The following is a 22,377-nucleotide window of genomic DNA, read 5'->3' as shown; positions in this document are numbered from 1 at the left end:
TGCCTCTTTTTTCCCCAAAAGATATGAGGGCTAATTGAGAGGACCTTTAATATTTTTTGTATCTAGCACAATGCTTGGCACATCGTAGATTCTGGATAAATATTGGCTGGTTAGATGGCTGGCTGGATGAAGGAATTTAAGTTTATGTGGATAAAGGCACTACAAAAGACCTCATTCTTTCCAGATCCCTTCCCAGAAAGTCATGCCTTACATGTTACCCAAAGGAAATCACCATGACACTAAACCAATTTGCAACACTCAGTAGGCAGTATCTTAGGTCCAACTAGACATTTAGACTCACAAGACTACTATACACCACACTTGACATCAGTCTACTCAGAAAGATATAGGATAGGAACTATAGCTTGCCAATAGAGCAGCATCAGGCATTCTTCTGTAATTAGAGCCCTACCAGCTCAGGCGCAAGATGATGGAATCCATTTTGGGCAGGTGAAGGAACTGCCTTTGCTTAAAAGCCTTATATCCCAGAGCAGTCAATAACTCTTGTAACAACTCCAAAGAAACAGCTTGCAGGGTCCTCTCAAGGGACATTCTAGTTACGAGAATTGCTGCACTCAGGGAAGTCCAAAGCATGGCATTCCCATCAGGTATTTACAGTTCATTTGTAGTTTCCCCCAGTCCAGATGCAGTCTACCAACAAGGGGTCATTTTCACCATATGCAATGTTGCCTAGTAACATAGTTGACACATACCATCTTTATCTGTTTCCAGGGAAACCAAGCTAAGAAGTTAACCAAAGGTCAGATTCTCATGCAAAAGGGAAAGAGTTTTTGTTAACTCTTTGCCCACACCATCTAAATAGTTACCTACAACATAGCCTGAGAAGCCTATCCAATGTCCTTATGAAGAACACATTCTTACATCTCATACCTGCCGCAAATATTTCCCAAAGTGGAATAATATAGGCATGGCCACATCCACCATTCTGCAGTCTCCCTCCAGCCACCAAGAGTCAAGCTGAGTGATCCTTGACACCATGCCTGCTTTCCACATTGTCTCCACTGCCCCCAATCCATAGTCTCATCCTTCAAAGCCCAAGCATAGGTAGCTCTCCAACACCTGCACTCACCTTTATAAATACACAAGAAATTTCAGTTTCCTGGTGTCATCTTAAAAGATTATCCCAGCCCAGGAGCCACACCACTAAGGATCTTTTGAATTTTGCCCTTCCTCACAGAGTTGTTGTGAGGATAAAAGGAGATTAAAGAGGTAAAGAGTTGAAAGGACCATAGTAAAAATCTAAGGTAGCTTTACTGCTCAGAGAGTGGGAGTAAATTCTAAACACAGTTGAAAGGCCTCAGATCCACTTAAGTGGGAAGCACAGAGAAGTCATGACTTCCTTGACTTATATTATTAATGATGATAACCATCTTTACTATAAGTAGTTAGGGAGATTTTTTTGACCAATGGGAACCACTAAGCTATCAGATCGTTTCACCTTTTAAGCAGCTACAAATCGGTAGAGAGTTTGGTTACTACCAACTTGCCTTAGTAAAAGGATTAAGTACTCCATTATTTCACTGCCCAAATGATAATAATAGTTGCTAATTATTAAATTATTACTGTGTGCCAGAGACTGTGCAAAGTGCTTTATTTACACTCTCTTATTTAATCAAGTATTACTAACTCTATTTTTCAGCAGAAACCAAAGCTCGGAGAGATTACAGGACTTGCCCAAGGTCACTCAACTGTACGTGGCAGAGCCAGGAGCTAGGTCATGTTTAGCATTAGTCCAAATCCTATGTTCTGTGTTCCGTGATATCTTCATGGAAATGGCTTATGAATTCTGCATTATTTCCATTAAGCCAAGCTGTAAATGCAGTGGGAACAGATTTCACATTGCTTTAAAAAATTACTTTGACCTTCTTTTATGAAAGAAAAGAAAAAAAAGACTTTATTGAAAGAGGAAAGAGAGTTGCATCAATAGTTGCAGCAAGAACATGACCTAGGTTTAGATGAAAATATATATGAGACAAAGGGAAATCCTCATTTTATTTAAATTTCTTTTCTCTTCTCTATTTTATATCATTACCTATTCTAAAATGGAGCTTATAATACAAATGATCAAAAAAGGGCGTAAAATACAATGGGGAGTAAAGAAAAATAGAAGATAGCATGCAGATTCTGAAGTCACCGCTCTGCAACTAGTCCTGTCAGAGTCCATTCAAAAGAATGATAATTACAACTCATTATCTACCATGAAGACGAGCTATTAAATAATATAAGAATGGGTTCCAAATCGATGAAATCCTATTTGAGATATTAGAAGCATCACTAGTTCATTATAGTGGAAATTTTAATAGCTTTTCCAAAAAATTTCAGCTACATGTTTTGTCTACTTCTAATGTACTTGAACATGTATTCCTGCTGAAAAGAAAAATTAAACTAAATTCTTCCACAATGGCTAGCACGTTTCTACTTTTGTTTGATTAATTCACAGAGCTGTGCAAGGAAACAATTTGCAACTGGCAAGAAAAATTCTAAATTGGGCCATTTAATTGTCAAATAAATGTTAGAATTTTCATGGGGAGTGGGGAGAAATGTAGACATGTCAGTATTTTGAACTCATAAATGGGTATTTTCTTGTAGGTCATGCCAATCTAAGATAAGATTTAAAAAGAAAAAAGAAAAACTGGTCTGTCAGATGAAATAAGTTTTTCTTTAGGAAACTTGAAGAAATTCATTCAATCATATAATTTTTCAATGAAGGGAAATGTAATAAAATTTTATAATTCACTTTATTTTCTCCAACTCCTATTAAGATGTTCTCTTAGAAAATAGTTGCGTGAATAACGTGACCTGCATGTGTAAACAATTTTTTTATTTAAGATAATTTTCTTTCTCTCTGAATTAGAGTACAAAAGATTTGTTTTATAGGAAATACAAGATGGATTTTATCAGAATGGTTTCATCCTCCTAAACTTTATTTACCGGGGACATCAAATGAAAACATTTGTGTATTTACTTTGTTTTCTTTAATCATGTAATTTTATAATGCATTTTGATTTGCTATACATTCTTACTTCTCAGTCCAGACTTCTTTGTTTTCTATTAACTTGCTCACCCATTAAATATAGTTTAAATAATATTTTTTAAATTGCTTTTTCTCCCCAAATCCCCCCGGTACCTAGTTGTATATTTTTAGTTGTGGGTTCTTCTAGTTGTGGCGTGTGGGATGCCGCCTCATCATGGCCTGATGAGCGGTGCCATGTCGGCGCCCAGGATCTGACCTGGCGAAACCCTGGGCCGCCAAAGCAGAGTGCGTGAACTTAACCACTCGGCCACGGGGCCAGCCCCCAAAAGTTTAAATAATATGAATTGCAGTATATGTGAGAGTTAGCAACCTTTCCAAAGTGGAGCACTTTGTTATGACAATAGTGGAATGCTGGGATAACCAGAGTGGGTACTGTCTGTTCAAATAGAACATAGAGAATGGAGGTGGCAGAGAGTGGGTAGGAACCCTAAGGTCCCAGCATCTCAAAACTATCCCACCTACTATTTCCCTATTTTCTACTGCAGACTAGGAAGACCAAACCCATTCCTCATTCATACCTTAGCATGACTTCTTTCAACCAATTTTTTTCTACTTCTTGAGAAAGATCATCAGAAGAAATGAATGGAAGAAGAAATAATCAATATCTATTGAATACTTGCTATATGCCAAGAGATGGGTTAGGTGTTTTATTTAAGTTATCAATTATGTAGTGAATCCTCACAGCATACCTGTAAAGTAAACTTAATCCCATTGAAAGATGAGGAAACTGAGGCTCAGAGACTAAGATGATTTGCCCAAGATTCGTTATTATAAGATGCCAAAATCAGGATTTGAGATAAAACTGCTTGGAGTTTGGCTTGGGGGGTGAGTTGGTTGAATAGGAAGAAGTTGAACGGAAATTTAGAACAGGGGTATTTGGGGGGAAAGTATTTATTTATTCATTCAACAACTATTTGATTAGCTATTAAGTGCCAGCCTTATGCCAGGCACCATGGGAAATGGGAGTCAACAATAATCACATGGACACTATACTCTTTTCACTTAGTTGAGAACTGAATAGCCAGGAGCAACACAGTAAACTAGGAAAGATGTGAAAAGGGAGGTAGAAAGTACCAAAGGCAAACTGTATACATCTCTTGAGAACTTCAACGTAAACATCCCCTCTTCACATTGTAATGTTCTGACCTGGGCTTGGGCTAAGCTCTTTCTCAAGAGTAAAACCTAACAAATTTATTGTTGGCAAGTAGGGCCTATGATTCTGGGGCCTAATATTTAAAGAGAGCTTTAGTCTAGGCCTCTGAAGTAGAACCTCTATAATCACCCTCTGAAGGGCATAGATGTTGGCGGTGACGACCTAGATTACCTTTCTCCACCATATCTTTCCCTAAACAGACTGTGGCCCTTAAAAGATACTTGACAAATAATTGTCAGAGGGAGAGAGGGAGGAAGGAATAGGAAAGGAAGGAGCAAGTCTTCCTGGACCCATGCTCAGATACTACCTGTCCCCCCCAGATTGTAAATGGAGTTTGCCTACGCAAACCCAGGGGCTGAGATTGTCCTGGGAGTTAAAAATGTTCTCAGGAGCTCAGAGCTGCTCTATCATGTAAGTCCATTTTTTAGAAAAATTAGTCTTTTAATTTGAAGGTAAGTTGTGTCTTAGAAAATTTGAGGTGAAAAAGGAATGCAATAGTCTGACAGAGGTAGTCTACCATTCATAGTTTCGAAACTAGAACATTTTGCTGACAAAGAGAAATGTATTTTTAAGCCTGAGTTCTTAAAAAAAAAAAAACCTTCCATCCTAGCTAAGCTGTTTCTGCCAGCTCCCCGGCTCTGAACACAACACATTCTTGCAATTCATCACTTCCCTTGGCTCAAGCCAGCCAAGACTTTAAAATGGTTGGCGGCATGTGCTTCTCATTAGCTCTGCCTCTGCCTCACCTGGGCTGATCAGACTCCCCTCTCCTGCCCCCTGCCTGCCCCCTTCTCCCCTCCTCACTCCTCCTTCCCCAGTCCCAGACGTACTCCTGCCAGCTTCTCTTACCAAGCAGCGCTGCCTGCTGGCATGGCAGGAGGCAAGCAGACGAGGAGAAGGAAATAGTTCAGTTCTTTCAAAAGTAAATTCTGTGGTTTAACAGCCTTTCGTTCAGAAAGAAGACCTAGGAAAAGAGAAAGCCAAGGGCAAAACCAAAAACAATAACAGAAATGGAAAAAACCAGAAGTTTGCTGACTGGGAGAAAAATAGAGAGGGGGGCAGCAAAAGGTTAAGAGGGAAAAATTCCCATCATGACATCACTTTGGCAGTCAAATGTTTCTTTAGGTCACCAGTTTCTGTCTTGATTTATCTTCTAGGCTCTATAAGGAAGTTTTACCCATTTGGAGGGTATTTTCTGTTTTAACTCCGTTACCTGAGTGGCAAAATACTCCTTCCATTTGGTGAATTCCGATTCCCTCTGTGACCCGGTGTGTAAATTAAGAATTAGACTAAATCAAAGATTTTTGGATCTGCTCAAAAGAGGCTTTCCACACACGCCAAATTCTTTTCTCATTTTCTCTCTTGTGTGGTAGCTTTTGATAAACACTTTCAATCCTTGGCTTACTTTCCAAGGTAATAGAGACAGTAAGTTCTCCCAACGTATCATCAGAGTAGAACTGGACAACTCTGATCACAAGTTATTCACACCAGAGGACTTAGAGTACAAGTTTGTGGGTGTCTTTTTTGAAACTGATTGTTAATGCAAGAAAAGAATGTTGAAAGGGTAAAGGCTTTAATCTTTGATGGCCTTTGAGGATCACAGAAATCTGAGGTTGGAAGGGACCTTAGAGATTCCCTAATCCACAGCCTTCAGCTCATAGATGAAGAAGCTGAGGCTGAGATGACCTCGCACTGTCACATGAGGAGGAAGTGGCAGGCGAGGATTCACACAGGCCTTCCAGGCCCAGTCCTGTTCTCTTCTCCACGGTATGCAAGTACCACACTCTCCCGCAAGTCCCTTTGTGCCAACATTGGAGAGTTTCATGTTCTGGATCCAACAGTTAATATGGAACCTAATGAACAAAAATGACTTTGCTCAATATTGGTGACCCTTGACATCCATATGACCAATAGAAAACCTCCAGAGACAGAACCACCTCTGAAAAAATTAGAAAAAGTTTCTTTTTCCTCAGGGCATAACCATGTAACTCTGCCCCTCACCCTCCACTCTGGGCACAAGACTTAGCAAAGTGCAGGCCAGATGTATTTCAGCCCTCACTTCTCCTTCAACTGGGTGCTGTTGTGTGGGCAAAACTTCCTTGACCACACTTGTGGTGGTCCTAACCAGAGGGTGTTCACGATCAAGAGAGTCACACTAGGTGTAGCCATACCCCTGATTCACAGTAAGTCATCCTGATGTTCTCATCTGGAACAAGAGCCCTCTCATTATAATAGATGAAGGAAAAGAAATTCATCTTCAAGGACTCGAACAGCTTCTTTTCCTTAATACTTCTCATTTCCAAAGAACTGAGCCAGATTCAGCTCTGAACAAAATTGTCCAGGCAGACAAACATGCCAAGAGACTTCTCCTCCTCTTGATTCACCTCTTTTCAGCAGCCAGATGCTTGTACATCCTCCCAGCTACTTTCCCAGCGCTCCCTCCTGGCTGGCAGTCACAATCCTTTCTAAGATGTTAGCTGATAATGGCCTCATGCATTCATTCAAAAAATATTTGTTGAGAACTCCTTATGTGCCAAGATTAAGATCTCACCCTTCCTAAGCTATTTATGTTTTAAGAGAAATTCTCAAGCCTAGAAAAATGCCTGGTACATAATATACAATCAATAAATATAGGAGAAAGGGAGAAGGGGAAAGATGGGAGGCATTTTATACTCGAAGAATGGTGAAATTCAGAAATCACATCAGGCAGTGCCAAGGGGAAGGGAAAAATTGGGAGAAAGAAACCTTTATAACCACCCTACATGTCATGGCAGAGAGGCCTATGTTCTGTTCCATATTCCCCAAAATACTTAGGACCATGTAACCATGTGAAAAACTACGGCAAGCACCTAGATCTACCTCTGAAATTCTTTCAGACTTGCCTCCTTCTCGCCCAGCCTGATACCCCAGCCCTTCTGAGCCCCGGGAGATTTTAGACCCTGTTCTGGTCCCACAGCTTTGTTCCTGTTGTTTATCTAGCCCCTTGAGTAACAACACAATCTTGGATTGCTACCTTGGCCTTAGCCTTCATACTGGTGCAAGGCAAGGCGTGATTTCTGGGATTTCTCTCTGGCTCCAAGTACTCCATACCTGCCTTTGCTCCCAGGCCCTGACCCCCACTCACTTGACCATCCCAGCTGCTTATCTCTGTCTACTTATTTTAAGTTTGTAAAAGGGAGGTTCCATAGTTATTAAAATCACTTACACAGTCCTTTGCTTGAGAGCCTCTGTTGGAAGTCTTCTCTCAGTTTTCTTCCTTTTGGGATATTTGCTATGTATCTTTCTATACTCTTTAGCTGGGAGTTCCTAGAAAGAAAACACTCCGCCTTAGTCATCTTTCTAACACCATTATTGCTTAGCACAGTACCTTGTACATAATAATTACCCCTAAAATATTTTGTCTTTGTTGAATTATTCAACCAGATATGCTATTGTCCATATAGCTTTAGTTCCTGTTTTAACCAGAGGAAATTAACAGGGATTTCTCACCTATTCGGGTCTTCCTCTGCTGGGAAAATTTTTATAATAAATGTAAATTACTTTGCCATCTGTGTGCAGCATACGTTCCGGAATCCTTTCCCTTTATATGAGGAAGCCAGGTTTCCCATCAATGACCGTTAAAGTACATTGGCAGTCCTTGCAGCTCTTTCTCCGTAACCCAGATGGCAAAGTTTTCTTCTCATTTTCACTTGAGGATTTTTAAAAGGCTTCTTTATGTTGCTTCTTCTTTTCAAGTTCCTGGGCTTGGACCTTCTGCTTGGACCTCCCTGTCCGTACTCTCTAGTCATTGTGCTGATTCTGTGAGAGGAAGCTAGTTTTACTAGTTAGAACCCAAATCCATTTGCTAATGTGTCTGATCTATTGTGTTTCTGTTTGTAAAGTGATATCAGTATTAGTTGTTGCCCCTTCCCTTCCTCGGTTGGTATGTAAATAGAGTAAAAAGTTAGCTGATCTAAGAAAAAGATGGTGTTCTTCATGTGTTCCCCCGTGGATGTCATCCTGAATTAAAGGTTGTTCCTGGATTATGGAATGTTAAGAACTGGCTAGTAATCAGCACGATATTAGCAAGCGTTTGATTCTGCTCTGTGACTAGGTAAATGAGATAGAGAAAAGGTTTCATAGAGACGCAAGCCTGACTTAAAGACAAAAAGGTAGGATGGGAGCCAATGGTGAAGGACTTTGATTTTTAGGCCAAAGGTTTTGGACTTTATCCAGTAGGAAACCACACTGGGATTTTAACAAGGGAGTGACATGGTTATATATGAGTTTGAGAAAGGTTGTTCTGCCTTCAGTGTAGAAGACCCATGGGGATCCAAAGTCAGTTTAGGGGCTAATACAGTAGTCTATGTAAAAAAGAGGAGGGCCCAGATCAAGGAAGACAATGGAAACTGAAAGGAGGAAGGATAGATTTCATAGACATTTCAGGAAAAAAGTACGGATCATCTACTCCTATCCCCTTGTCACTCACTCCAGCTACTTTGGCTTCCTCCTTGTTTCTCATACTTCAGAGACACTCTTGCCTCATGCACGTCCTCACTGACTAGACGGCTCTTCCCCCAGGTTACTATAGCTCGCTTCCTTAGATCCTTCAAGTCTTTGCTTGAATATCCCCTTCTTAATGAGCCCTACCCTGATCAACCTATTTAAAAATCCATACCCCACCAAAAGTCATGTATCAGAATGTTCACAGCAGAGATATTTACAATAGCCACAACTAGAAAACATCCAAATGTCCACGAACAATTGAAAGGATTAAATGTGGTGTAGTTACACACTGGAATATACCATACAGTAATCAGAATGAACGATTATCTACAACCATATGCAACAACATGGATGAATCCCATAAATATAATGCTGAAGAAAAGCAGCCTGATAAAAAGAAGAACACGTAAGATACAATTCCATTCATATAAAAGTACAAAAATATTCAACACTTGGCTCTATTACTTGGAGTCAGGATAAAGGTTACCTTTGGCCAGGGGAGTTAATTCCCACACAAGCACAAGGAATGCTTCTGGGCTGCTGATAGTGTTTGGTTTTTTGTTCTGCATGCTGGTTACACGGAATTTGTTCAGTGTGTGAAAATTCAGAGAGTGGTACATTAATCATATGTGTACTTTTCTATATGTACGTTATACTTAAATAAAAATTTTGAAAAAGCAACTCTTCCCCCGATACTACTCAATTCCCTTACTCCATTTTTCCACAGTACTTACCACTTTCTAATATATGCTATAATTATAATGTTTACCACATCCTTTCCCCATTAGAATGTAAGTTCCATGAATGCAGAGTTTTTTATGTTTTGCTCACTGCTGTATCTATACCACCTTGAAGTGTACCTGGTACATAATAAATAATAGAATGAATGAATGAACTGCTGATCAGAAAAACATGCATGGAACAGGCCAGATTCAGAGACACAGGTGGACCCCTGGTTTGAGGACTTGTGTTGCTTTGGCAGTTTCTCCTCTCCAAATGTGGTGGATAGGCTGCTAGCCCCAAGAGTTGTGACAATTTCTTTTCCACACATGTCTCGAGGCTAGTTCTCAAGACTGCTTCTGGGCCTTTAATTAAGCCTTTTTCTTAGCCTAGACTATTTATCCCATCTGCCCCATGACAGAAACCTTCCCATCTTCCCAAGCTCAAATGCCATCTTCTCCGTAAAGCCTTTCTTAGCAACCTCAACCTAAATTCCTCCAGCTCCTTATTTTTACCCTTTCTGTGGTACTCTTACAGAATTGTTTCTATTCATTCGTTCATTCAACAAATATTTATTGAGCACCTACTAAATGCCAGGTACTATTTTAAATGCTAGAAATACAAAGTTGAACAAAACAGACATGTCTCTCATGGGGTATATTCCAGTAGGGTAAATAAACAATAAACTAATAAATAAATACATGGCTCAAATTATTTTGGATGCTTTGAAAGAAATTAAGTGAAGAAAAGAGTTAGGGAGCGATGGAGTACTATTTTAGATAAGTTCTGAGAGAAGACTTCTCTATATTGACAACACTGGAGGAAAGACCCAGATGAAGAAAGGAAGTGAACTGTGAGGAACAGCATTCCAGGCAGAGGGAATAGCAAGTGCAAATGGCCTGCAGTAAGAGCGAGCTTGTGTATGAGTCTTGTGTGTAAATTCCTCCGGATGGGGCAGAAGTGCCTAGCACTCTGTTTCAGAAGGAGAAAGTTCTGAGTGATTGAATTTATTTAAGATTTAGTAAAGTTTTAATCCATTTCACATTTTTCTTTAGATAAGCATTCCTAAGGTGTGTTCAATAGAATATATCCCAAACCGAACTATGCAAAATCTGGATATACCACACACAGACACGGTTCTGTGGCCAAATAAGTATAAGAAAAATGAAGATCCCTAATGTATGCCAATATAACATAGATATTGCTAAGTCTTGCAGTAAAACAAAGAAAAATCTGTTCAATTTATTATTTTCAAATGTATGTTTTCCCCATGGAACACACATTAATTATGTACAAAACACTAGAATTCCATAGAATTCAGTTTGGAATGTGCTGTGTCAGATGCCTTCATTTTTATATTAAGTACATACTTATTAAATTCCAAATATTTACCTGACTCTGTTTCATAATTTACAAATAAAATATGGATACCAGAGTATTGCAAAATTATTCTAATTATGATACAGAAACATAAGATTTTCAACACTCTCTTTACTGAGTTAATATAATACATATTTTCACAGCCCCACCCTGCCTAATTTTAATCTACATCTAGTGACGTTCTTCACACTGTTAACTAAGCAGTTTCTTGGGATATTCGGTCCCTATCAGGACTGGGAGTTAAAATATCAAGGGGGCAAGTTTGTAAGCCTTGAAATAAACAAACAGCAGTCAAAGAAATAGAAACAAGGCTCAGAATGCCTGGCGAGCTAGCAGACCTGAAGGTAACCTACATCCAGCCTCTGTGGATGAACTGCCTCTGAATGCAGCTCCCTCTGGGAGAAAACATCCAGTGAATTGCCGGTTCTGACCTTCTGAGTAATTTTGGTCTCTCCCCGCTTTGTGCATGTCCTCTGAATTTGCCTGCACTAGATGACTGGCGACAGCCTTAAAACTCAGAAGTTCTAGTATCAATCTATGTTTCTTTGCTCCCTGATTGCAGATGTCTTTCAGTATTTATTGGTTTTCCATGGTCACCAGCCAGCTGCAGATACACGCTTCAGTAACAAGGCTAAATTTGCAAGTGGCTATCAAGTAAAGTTGTAACTGTCTTACAACCGTGTATGAGTGTGTTTGTCTCAAAATGTGTGGGTGTGTATGAGAGAGAGAGAGAGACAGCACAAAAGAGAACACCTGGACTTTTGGACAAGTTTAGCCAAAGATCTCGTAGCCGCTGGTAATTTTCAAAAAGAGAAAAGAGCATATATTCTTATTTTATTGTGGGTGTGGCGTTTAGCTTTACAGGTTTAAAGGCAGCAGGGAAACTGCAAAGCGAGGGTTTTTTCTGAGGCATTAGTTGCTGTGAAGAAAAACAAGCCAAAGTTTTGCTTGTGGGCAGAAACATCCCAGAAAGCATCTGGTGATTGGACAGAAAGTCTGCACTGGCAGGAGCCCAGGGGCATTGGCTCCCAGCTACAGCGCGGGAACAGCCTAGGCGGTGTTCTCAGACTCGGATCGAATTTCTGAGATGGATCAGGTTCAAAATTATCTGCTCGGCTTTCACTTATCTAAGGTGGTGCTCCGAATCTAGGTTTATAGTCCTCTGAACTGGGAACCGAGGCTAAAGGGAGAAAACCCTCTGGTGTTTGTAAATACCACAAAAGGTATATTTTACCTTGTTTAAATAGGCAGCAGCAAAGCTGGATGTTAGAAAGGTACTGTTATTCCCAGAGAATTCAGGACAGTAAAAATTATTTGGAGTTTACAGTTTTCAGGGTTTTGTATCACAGCGTCTTGACTCCAGAATTATTTTTACCATGGAAATTCTTGATTAAATCTCTAAGTAGTTATGAGATTCAACATCTTTTGAAGCTTGAGATCTGATTTCCCTCATCATTGACCAAATAAGAAATAATGCTAAATCTAAGAATCACAATCTACCCCTATTTAGCATCCTGTTGTGGGCACCTAACATCTTGTCTCCCACACCTAGTGCATTTTCACCCCTCACTGCAACTGTGGCTGTGATGGGAACCAGGCCGGTCCCAGGGGCTGTGAGTCAGGGGTGGTTATTGTGTGTTCTTTACCGCCATGTTCCTGCACAGAGTAGGGCTAAAAAAGCTTAAGGTGAATGAATGATAAATCACTCCTAGCTGTGAGAGGAAATAAAGCCCTCCAGAGTGAACAGAAAGTGCTGTTCTGCCTCATCTTAAAAACCTCAAGGACACCATCTTGTTTCTATGGCCCTCCAATGTAGACAGGATTATCTTAAACCCAGCTTTTTGTGTTTGTCTAATGATATATGATGTCATTCTGGTGGGCTTAAGCCACTCATTAGGTCAGGGGTTTTCTGTCTGTCACTTGTCTACTTTTTTTTTTTTGAGGAAGATTAGCCCCAAGCTAACATCTGCCACCAATCTTCCTCTTTTTGCTGAGGAAGACTGGCCCTGAGCTAACATCCGTGTGCATCTTCCTCCACTTTATATGTGGGACGCCTACCACAGTGTGGCTTGACAAGTGGTGTGTAGGTCCACACCCGGGATCTGACCCAGCGAACCCTCAGGCTGCCAAAGCAGAATGTGCAAACTTAACCACTGCACCGCTGGGCTGGCCCCTCACCTGCTTACTTTTAGAACTACATGTACAGTATCTTAGAGAAGAAGCTATATTTTTCTCAAAATTCCATTTAGTTTGACATAATATTGTGGTAAAGTGAAAAAATTACTATACTCGTTCATTTTTTTTTTTCACATATTCCATTCTTTGAAGGTCTGTTGAGTGCCGGGCACCCTTTTACACCTTTTTCATATTTAATCCCTATAGCCACACTGAGAAGTGTATATTATATAATCCTTAGTTTACAATTTCTAAACCTACTCACCAGAAAGGTTATGTAACTTGCCCAAGGTCACATGGTTGGAGCCAGGACTAGAACCCAGGTCTTCTGATTTCCAGTTTATCTGTCTTCCTCTCATCTCTGTGTGTATGAGACAGTGTTTGATTATAAGGAACAGAAATCTCCTCAATCTCTCTTGAATAAAAGGAGATTTCCTGGGTGGATACAGTGGAGTCTTAGAGAACCGAATGGTGGAAGGATGTGAGATTCAAGAAAATGAGAAAGTCAGAGTAGTCATCTTCTCTATCTCTGTATTTCTCTCTTTCTGAGATTTCATGGTCTCTCACTTCATTCTTCCCTCTGAAGTTTCCTCTACAAGGATCTTAGTTTCTTTTGCCCAGTAACTTCAGCCTGCACAGGGCTGTGGGTTACCATAATACCAGTTCTTATTCCAGATCTGACTTCACAGGTCCAAGAGCCAACAACTGACAGACCCAGCCTCCCAGTCTTGCATAGAATCCACACGCTCAAAAAACAGGCATAGCAGATTGTTCCAAAAGAAAATATTGCAAGAAAGTAATAGGCATACCTAAAACACGTTATTTTTAAAAAAATATTCTATTTCAAATTTAAAATCTGAAATACTTATGCTTGGCTTCTAATAGTTTTCTTCCAGTCTGGTTCTATTTATTTTTCACATCCCAACCACTAGTGATGGTAGGCCTACCTTTTTGCAATCTATCTCACTCCTGCCTTGATTGCCTCCTTACTGACTAACACAAAATTCTAAGAGTCCAATCTTTCCCCTTTGTGGTGGTTATGCAAACTCTTTTCCTTCTTTAACAGTTAAATTCCAACTCCACTTCCTCTAGGTAGCTTTCCATGTTACTCAGTGATGATATGAGTCTGTCCTTAATTCCAGCCTCTGCCTGTGAGGATGGTTCAGGTCATTCAAAAAAGCAGAGGATCCTTTTAATCTTTTAAACCAAACCTCCTATACACTCTTATATGGTCCCCTTTATGACCCAGAGCATATATTGAAAGCCATATGGTTAGAATGATTGCAGTCCAGGGCAAAACTAACTGATCCTATATGATCAAATCAATGACTTTGATCCTCCAATATGCTAACTAGACAAATATCTGACCTCAAATTCACAATGGATGGTCTGAGGCCAGTGCCGAGGAGTATCACCTGTTTTTCCCGTACACTATATCTTTAAATTTCTCATCATGCCTAAACTATTATGAATGCTCAATAAAGTATCAAAAATAATTTTGGCATAAGGAATTCCAGGCAGAACTTGAAAAGTTTCAGGACTTTTCTTCTTACTTTTCTACTTCCACAAAGCCTTTTTGCCTTTATTGAGAAGGAGATTTATAGTAAGCTAATGGGATCACTTTTAATTAAATGGTTTAATAAATAACAAATGTTTTTATCAATGTTTTAAACCAGAAGAAACTACATGCAAACACAGACACACAACATCAAAGTATTTGACCAACTACCCTAGCTGGCTGGCTGTGCTGTTTTAGAAACAATGAAAGGACAAAGAGATGGAGGTCAGATTCTGTGCTTCCTGGATCCAGTGTGTTAGTCATCAGATACAAAGAATATAAAACCCTGCCTTTACAAGTGTTCATTATGTTATTATATATCCTTATGAGACCTATTCCCTTTAGGACACCTAAAGTACTAGGATGTTTGGGATGTTGAACTATTTAACTGTAATTATAACAATTAAAACCTTATAAAATGCATCAAATAAAATAGATCCAATGCTTTGACTCAGTCTAGTTTAAGAAAAATAGTTATAAGGAGCATTGCTCTTTCCCAAAAGAGATTAAAATTCAAGGATTGGCCAACAGTGGGGGGGGGGGGATAAGAATAAAAGGGAAGAAAAGATTTGCCTTAAAACTCTTTATAAAGTGTTTTTATTTTCATGCCTTACAAATGAAGCCTTCATCATCTTTGCTTCTGGGAACAGTTTCAAACCTCAGAAACACAATTGGAAACCTGCCGTGTTGCAGCCCATCCCCAGTTAGTCTTTCCAACTGGATCCAAATCAAGTATCTCTCTTCCAAGAGTTCTCTGAAAAAACCTCCTGATAAGAGGTGAAACCTAGCCAATGCAACCTGGAGGGCTGCGCATTTACCTTCTGCCACCAGATTTTCCAAGAAATGACCCAGGGTACACCCCCCTCCTCTTCAGTGAGCTCTCTCACCACACCACAGCTCTGCCCCCAACAGTCAATTTCTCCACCCATGCACCATCTTAAAAAAAAAAAAAAAAACCATAGTCATAATCCCCTGGAGTTCTTTCATTCAATATTTACTCAAAAAGCATTTCTTGAGCAGTTACAGTGTGTGAAGCCCAGTTCAAGACTATGTATGCACAATTCCTGTCTACAAGAAGCTCACAGTCTTTGAAGGACTCCTAGACTTGAAGCTATTACCTAAATACAAGCTAATTTATTGATTAAACATTTTGTATAGCACTCCTGCCAGGTATTTCAATGGGCAATGTGGAGGACGCAAGTAGGGCATAGTTCTTCATTGCCTGGAACTTACAATCTGGAGAAGATAAGACATGCAGAAAGAACTACAATATAAGGTTGTACATGGTAGGTGTTGTCAGAGTGGTAGTAGATATAATTGTCCCCAGGGCATGTAATGGTCTGGAAGGCAGCTTGGATACAAGGTAAAGGTGAGCAGTGCCAGGAAAAGGAATTTGAATGATTATGAGCAGCAGCCATCTTGGGGGGTTACACTTAGTATATTCCTTGCCATCTTTTTTTAAGTTTTTAATCAGCGTATATTAATTTTTTGACTTCAGAAGTAAAATTAACTTACAATCTTTAAAGGGCTTCCCCCGTTTTATAAAGTAAGTTATAATTTATGTACTATAAAGTTGACCTGTTTAGTGCATAGTTTCCCAAGTTTGACAAATGCATAGCCATGTAACTACAACTACAATCTATTTATAGGACATTTTCATCACCCCAAGAAATTCTCTTGTGTCCCTTTGTAATCAAGCCGTTCCCCCACCTTCCATTCTGGCAACCACTGGTCTGTTTTCTGTCCTTATAGTATTGTTGTATAGAGTGTTGTATGCTCTAGGGGTTCAAAAGAGGGAAGGAAAGGATACATGAACCTTTCTTCATTCACCCTTATGACAAGGATGGGAGTCAGTGTCACTCAAACAGATCTGTAGCATCATTAGCACTATTGCCTTTGGGGTCTTGATGTATCCTCGGGTTCCCAGATTTATGTTAGCACCCTTGAAGCATTGAAATTGCCCTTAGGAGTTTTTCTTCCTGCTAGGCTGGCTTTAAGTGGAGTCCTGGAAGTTCTCTGTCAGGTCAACCGTTCTCATCTTCTTCTGGAACTGGACCACTGTGGAGTACACAGTAAGACCTGAATGATCTCTTCTATCATAGAGCTTGAGTTTTGAACTGTTTTGCCAGCTGGAAATTCAGCTGTAATTCTATGTGTGGGTACGCCATGATGTAGAGATGTAATTGTGTTTCCCATTTGGATGGTCAGTTGTCACAGAAACAGTTATTAAATATTCCATTTTTTTTTCCCATGGCTCTGTAATGTCCTTACTCTCATATGGCAATTTTCCTTTTTGTGAGTCTATTTCTGGACTCTCAATTCTCTTCTATTCTTTTGATCTTTTCATTTCTTTTAAGGCCAATTCACAGTGTTAACATTACAATGGCTAAGTCATCACATACCTGGTATAGTAATTCCCATTATCTTATGTTTCTTTTTTTCAGAAATATAGTAATTATTTTTGAACTTGTATCCTTCCATACGAATTTTAGAGTAAGTCTGTAAAAAAAAAAATTACCAGCAGAACAGTTTTTCCAAATATAATATTTTGTGGTCTGCCAACATACAAAATGAATAAAAATACATGCTCTCCTTGACATGCGATGGGGTCTCTGGATGTGACCTTTGAGCCCTACTTTCAGCCCCTGAAACTTTTCATTTGCCAAATTTCTAAGGTGTCACTGAACATAAAAGTGAGAGCTTTAAGCTAGTAAATGACTAATGGTGGGAATTTCCAGCCCACAGAAAGAACAAGGTCAGAGGAGAACATGGGAGAACAGATTGGGGTGATGCATGTTAACCCAGCCCATTTTTGAGAGTTTTCCCTAGTACTATCTTTGACCTATGTCCAATAATTGTAAAACTATGTTATCTAGGTAATCCTCTATAAAGTTGGTTCACAGGAAATGATAGTTTTGCCTTAATTATGACTCATTCTAAAAACTGGAAAAAAGTTGATTTCCTACACAGGTAAAGAATCCCTCTGAGATAGCAAACAACTAGAAACCTGGATATTGTCCTTGGAAGACAGACTAGTAGAATTTTTACATTGTAAAAATCTCTCCGATCACAGTCCATCCCTATCAGGGGAATAGACTGCACAAACAAGATGAGCATCAGTTAAAAGGTAATTTCCTGAAATAGACTCATGTGGAACAAATTGAAAATCCACAGTCCTTCAAGGAATATTTTTTTTTTCATTACTTGATCTTTAAAAAATTGTTTCACTCTTCACTTCCCTAGCAGATGTTGCAAATTTCAGAAACAGGCAGGGACCTTTGGACTGAAATGAAAAATTGATCCACTTAAAAATGTAAAATTCAGTTCAAAATGTTTAGAATATAATAAGTGTGGCCTGGAAAAAGTGTACCTCTGACTTTGAGGATTTCCTTTCTGTGTTATTCAGATGCTATAAATCTGGCAAAGAGTAACAGTGCCCTCAATGTGGTGAATACATTTTTATAGCCTTTGTTTAACAAAATGGTCCATGTGGTGGGAATATATGAAAATTGGATGCTACTATTGATAAGATCTGGCAAATTATTATGTGTTTAAGGAAGTACTGGGGGCTACAATAAGGGATGCAGCAATTCTATAAATTCTATATGTGTGTCACATTTTATTCTGCCTTTTTGTAGAATACATAATTCTTTCTTTCTCCATTCTGACCTTATTTCCTAGATATCAGACTTTACTGATTTTTTTATTTTCTGTTCTGTAAGAAAAAACTTAAATACATGCTCGTTCCTTTATTCATTCTGCAAAATATTTATTGAGTGCCTATTATGTGTCACCTTGTTGACCACTGGGGATATAAGAGTAAACAAGACCGTCCTAGGCTCCCATAGAGTTTAAAATTTATAGGAGATGATAGACAATTGAGTCAATGAGGAAAGAAGCATAATGAGTGTCATGATTAGAGACATTTAGAAGACACTCTGGGGGCCCGAACTTCGGAGTCAGGAAGGCCTCCTAGAGGAAGTGGTGCTTACACTGCTCCTTGAAAGACGGACAGGAATTAGCCAAGTGCAGAAAAGAGGACAATTGATAAAATGTTTGTAAGAGAGAAAGAAAGAGTTTTTCAAGCAGAGTGAATAGCATGTGCAGAGGTGCTGTGGCAAGTAGGGGCATAAATGTTTTGAGGGAGCAGATATGGGAGCAAAAATTATTATTTTTAAAACTTTCAAGGTCCAGAGCAGAGTCCCTAATACTTATCTCAATATTTATGCTCAATCTGTGGGTGGTTTCCCCAACATTTGGTCAAATAATAAATAGAAAGAGGTGCAGACAGCTAACGTTGTTGGTACCTTGTTTAGATATGAATCCACTCATACAAAATGAAGAACAATGACTAAGAATGTACTATGCTCCCCTTACCTTTGTATTTCTGCCTTTTCCACCTGCTCATCTCCCAGGCCTCCTCTAAGACTCAGCATCTCACCTCCTCCGGCAGTATTCCTCCCTGGACCCTTCCTCCTCAGGTCTGAAGGAGATGCCCCTCCTCTGTGGTCACACTGCACCCAGTTCGTACCTCTGTCAGAGCACTTTTCACACTGTGTTTATTTTCCAGCTTATCCACTTGCTCAATTTTGAGTTCCTTAAGGTCAGGAACAAGTATAAGTTTGAGAGTAAGAGGGGGTTTTGAGTCAAAGAATCCTAAGTTGAAATCTTAGCTTGTCTCTGTGCTGTGTAACCTTAAGAGCTTGCTTAACTACTCTGAGACTCAGCTTCCTCATCTTTGGAATTGGGATAACAATGGTAGATACCTCTCAGTTTTAGAGAATAATATACGTGAAGTGCTTGGCACAGTGCCTAGCTTTAATAGCACTCTAAAAATTTGCTGAATGAATGAGTGAATGAGAAAATGTGAGATTTGTTCACGGGAGTGTTTGTTCAGAGCTGTCTTTCGACTGTAGCCAATTCAGTGACCAAAGTCCCCTGAGCTCAATCCTGGGCATTGTCACCTTAGCCAGGAACTCCAGAGGCACAGGTATCTTTTAAACAGGTACTGATTGAAATAGCCTCAGCTATTTCCTAGAGAGTCTGGCTTCTCATTTTACCCTACCTAAGTTCCAAAAGCAGACTTCCAGCTCCCTGCACTTCCTGTAGGTAGAAGAGAAAGCCTCCTACAATGTTGTCCATTCATTTGTTCATTTATTCATCCATTCATGAAACATCTATTAAGCACTTACTATGTGCCAGGGAATGTGATAGATCTTAGTGATGTAATGGAGATTTGATGAGATGTTTTACTTATCTATTTATTAATTAGCCAGGATGCCAAACAAATGCATTGTATATGATGTCTTTTCTCCCTGCTTTGGCCACACTGGGCCCATCTCAGCCCTACCTCCTGTTGTACCTATTGTGTTCCCACATCATCCCTCCTCTCCCTCTCCCTCCACTAGATATAAATATAAAGATATTCTTACATGTTCTGTTCGATTTTAGCTATGTGTGCTAAGCATAAGGTGGCAAAAGAAATACTCTTGAGCACTGTTAAAATGAAACTCTGTAGATGAGATTACCTTGTATAGTTTGTATGCTATTGACTGTATGAATCACTCCTGAAGGAAGGGAGGGTTGGGTGTGTCTGTCACTTATATATTATCTCACCACGTTAGAAGCTGATGCTCTTAGTGAGGTTGCTAAGAGGATGAGAGACAGATAAAATGATGGCCAAGCATCCGAGTCAAATGTAGCTGTTGGCTCTCTTGGGTGGTGCATATGACTTCAATTTACAGAGAATATTGACATTTTAGGGTTGTTTCACAAGCATACCTTCTGCTGTTACTCAAAATGAGAACCCACTTATCTTTTTATTCAGAGAACATTTATTGAGGGCCTCATGTACACTGCTGACTAAAGTAGGATTCTTCTTGAGATAGCGCTTGTTCTAATGGGAGATGAGGAGACTAATAAATGAGCAAATCATAATGCTATAGTACCAGATGGTGGTTAAGAGTGTGAGTCTTGTAGTTAGCACTGCATTTGAAACCAGTTAATTATTTCCTTTCAGTCTAACTGGGGGTAGTTACTCAAGCTCTCTGAGTCTCCATTTCCTCATCTATAAAATGGGGATAACAATAGCATTGCCTTAGAAAACATTTTATTGAAGAGTCAATGAGACTGTACAATGCTTCTCCTGGTGTCTGGAACATTGTAGGGCCCCAGTAAATGTTAGCTGGGGTTTGTTTGTTTTTGTTTTTATGGTGCTTGTTTTCAGAGTCATAACAGAGTCTTGAACAGAGTGCTGTGGGAGCATTGAGAGGATGTGACCAATTTGACATAGGCAAAGGTTTCCCAAGGTGACATCAGAGCTGGGTATTGAGCGCTGAGTAAGAGGTGAGCAGGGAGAGAAGCAGAGGAAGGGCATTCTGGGCTTCAAGGGTAACCTATCCAAAGTCACAGAAGCATGAAAATACTGGAAAAATTCTGAGAACTATTAAGAGAAGTTCTGTAAGGTGAATAGGTGAGAGTGGCCAAAAATTATCCTTAGACACAGGCTGGGGAGATATAGCTGCCATACAAGATGGTTTGAAATTTACCCTATAATCAATAGAAAGTCAGAGGAGGTCTTCTAATTATTCCTTTTAGCTGTACCTACTACCAGCCTACTCGGCCAGCAGACATGGCTTTCAGCAATGTGAATGCATGTCTGGACACCTAGAAGATGTAAAAAATCCAGTTTAGGAAAATAGAGAAATTCTGGGATAACAATAGCTAACATTTGTTTGAACTTTATGGATTACCAAGAACTTTCATACACATGATCTGTTTTAAGCCTGTGATTTGGCATGAAAAAGACTTCCAGTTCATTTAGAGGGAAACTGAGGCTCAGAGAGGTTAAGCAATTTCTACAAGATCACACAATTAGAAAGTAGTGGAGTTGGGGCTGTAAACCCATCTAACTCCAAGGCCTGCACACTATGCGGAAATGACCTTCTCTACTACTGCAGCTCTTTCATTGTCAATCTAAAATTCTTTCCCTGAGTAGGAACTCTTAATTGTCTATTAAAAACCAGACCTTCGGGGCCAGCCCAGTGGCGCAGCGGTTAAGTTCACACATTCTGCCCAGGGTTCGCTGGTTCGGATCCTGGGTATGGACATGGCACCACTTGGCAAGCCATGCTGTGGTAGGCGTCCCACATATAAAGTAGAGGTAGATGGGCACGGATGTTAGCTCAGGGCCACTCTTCCTCAGCAAAAAGAGGAGGATTGGCAGTAGTTACTTTAGGGCTAATCTTCCTCAAAAAAAAGACAAAGAAAAACACAGATCTTCCCCTCACTGTTTGGGTTCTCTAAAATATTGCTGAAATCTCCTTTAACCAGCTTTTCCCCGTCTTTGCTTTGGCTATTTCATGCCTTTGATATCTGGATTTTCCATTTTTGTGATCATCCTGTATCTTAACTTTCTCCAAGCCTAGACAACCAAGAGTGTTTGCCATTTAATTAATCTGTCACTTTACTGCAGGAGATGTATCCATTTTCAAGGTGATTCTGGCCTTACTCAGCAAAACTGCCTCTTGTTCACTATCTTTTGTTAGAGGCACCTAATCTAAATAACTTGACTTCTTCCACATCTTCTCTACATTCTCCCTGTGTTTTCTTACCCTCTGCCTTGTCTGTTCTGTTTGCTTTAAGCCTGAAAATGTTTGGGCTGTGAACAACTTATGTAGGAAAACCCCACCCGGTGGAAAGGCCTTATAATGAAAGGATACTCTTTGTGTTTCCAGGGCCTCTTGTAAGAATTTATGGAGTCTGTGTGCATTTCTCTGACAGCCCTAAAGATCCTGCTCCCACAGATGGGACATCCCATGTAGCAATGTGGTCCTGCTGTGCTCTAGAACA

The 22,377-nt window shown here is 39.8% G+C and overlaps 1 protein-coding gene across 1 annotated transcript in view; it reads left to right on the top strand.

Annotated features, from left to right (window-relative positions):
* Positions 1-22,377, top strand: part of MAML2 (mastermind like transcriptional coactivator 2) — a 335,454-nt gene that overhangs the window by 273,396 nt on the left and 39,681 nt on the right. The window lies entirely within an intron of this gene.

Source organism: Equus quagga, chromosome 14, assembly GCF_021613505.1.
Source record: "Equus quagga isolate Etosha38 chromosome 14, UCLA_HA_Equagga_1.0, whole genome shotgun sequence".
Classification (NCBI taxonomy): Eukaryota; Metazoa; Chordata; class Mammalia; order Perissodactyla; family Equidae; genus Equus; species Equus quagga.
This window is presented reverse-complemented; position numbering and strand designations above follow the sequence as displayed.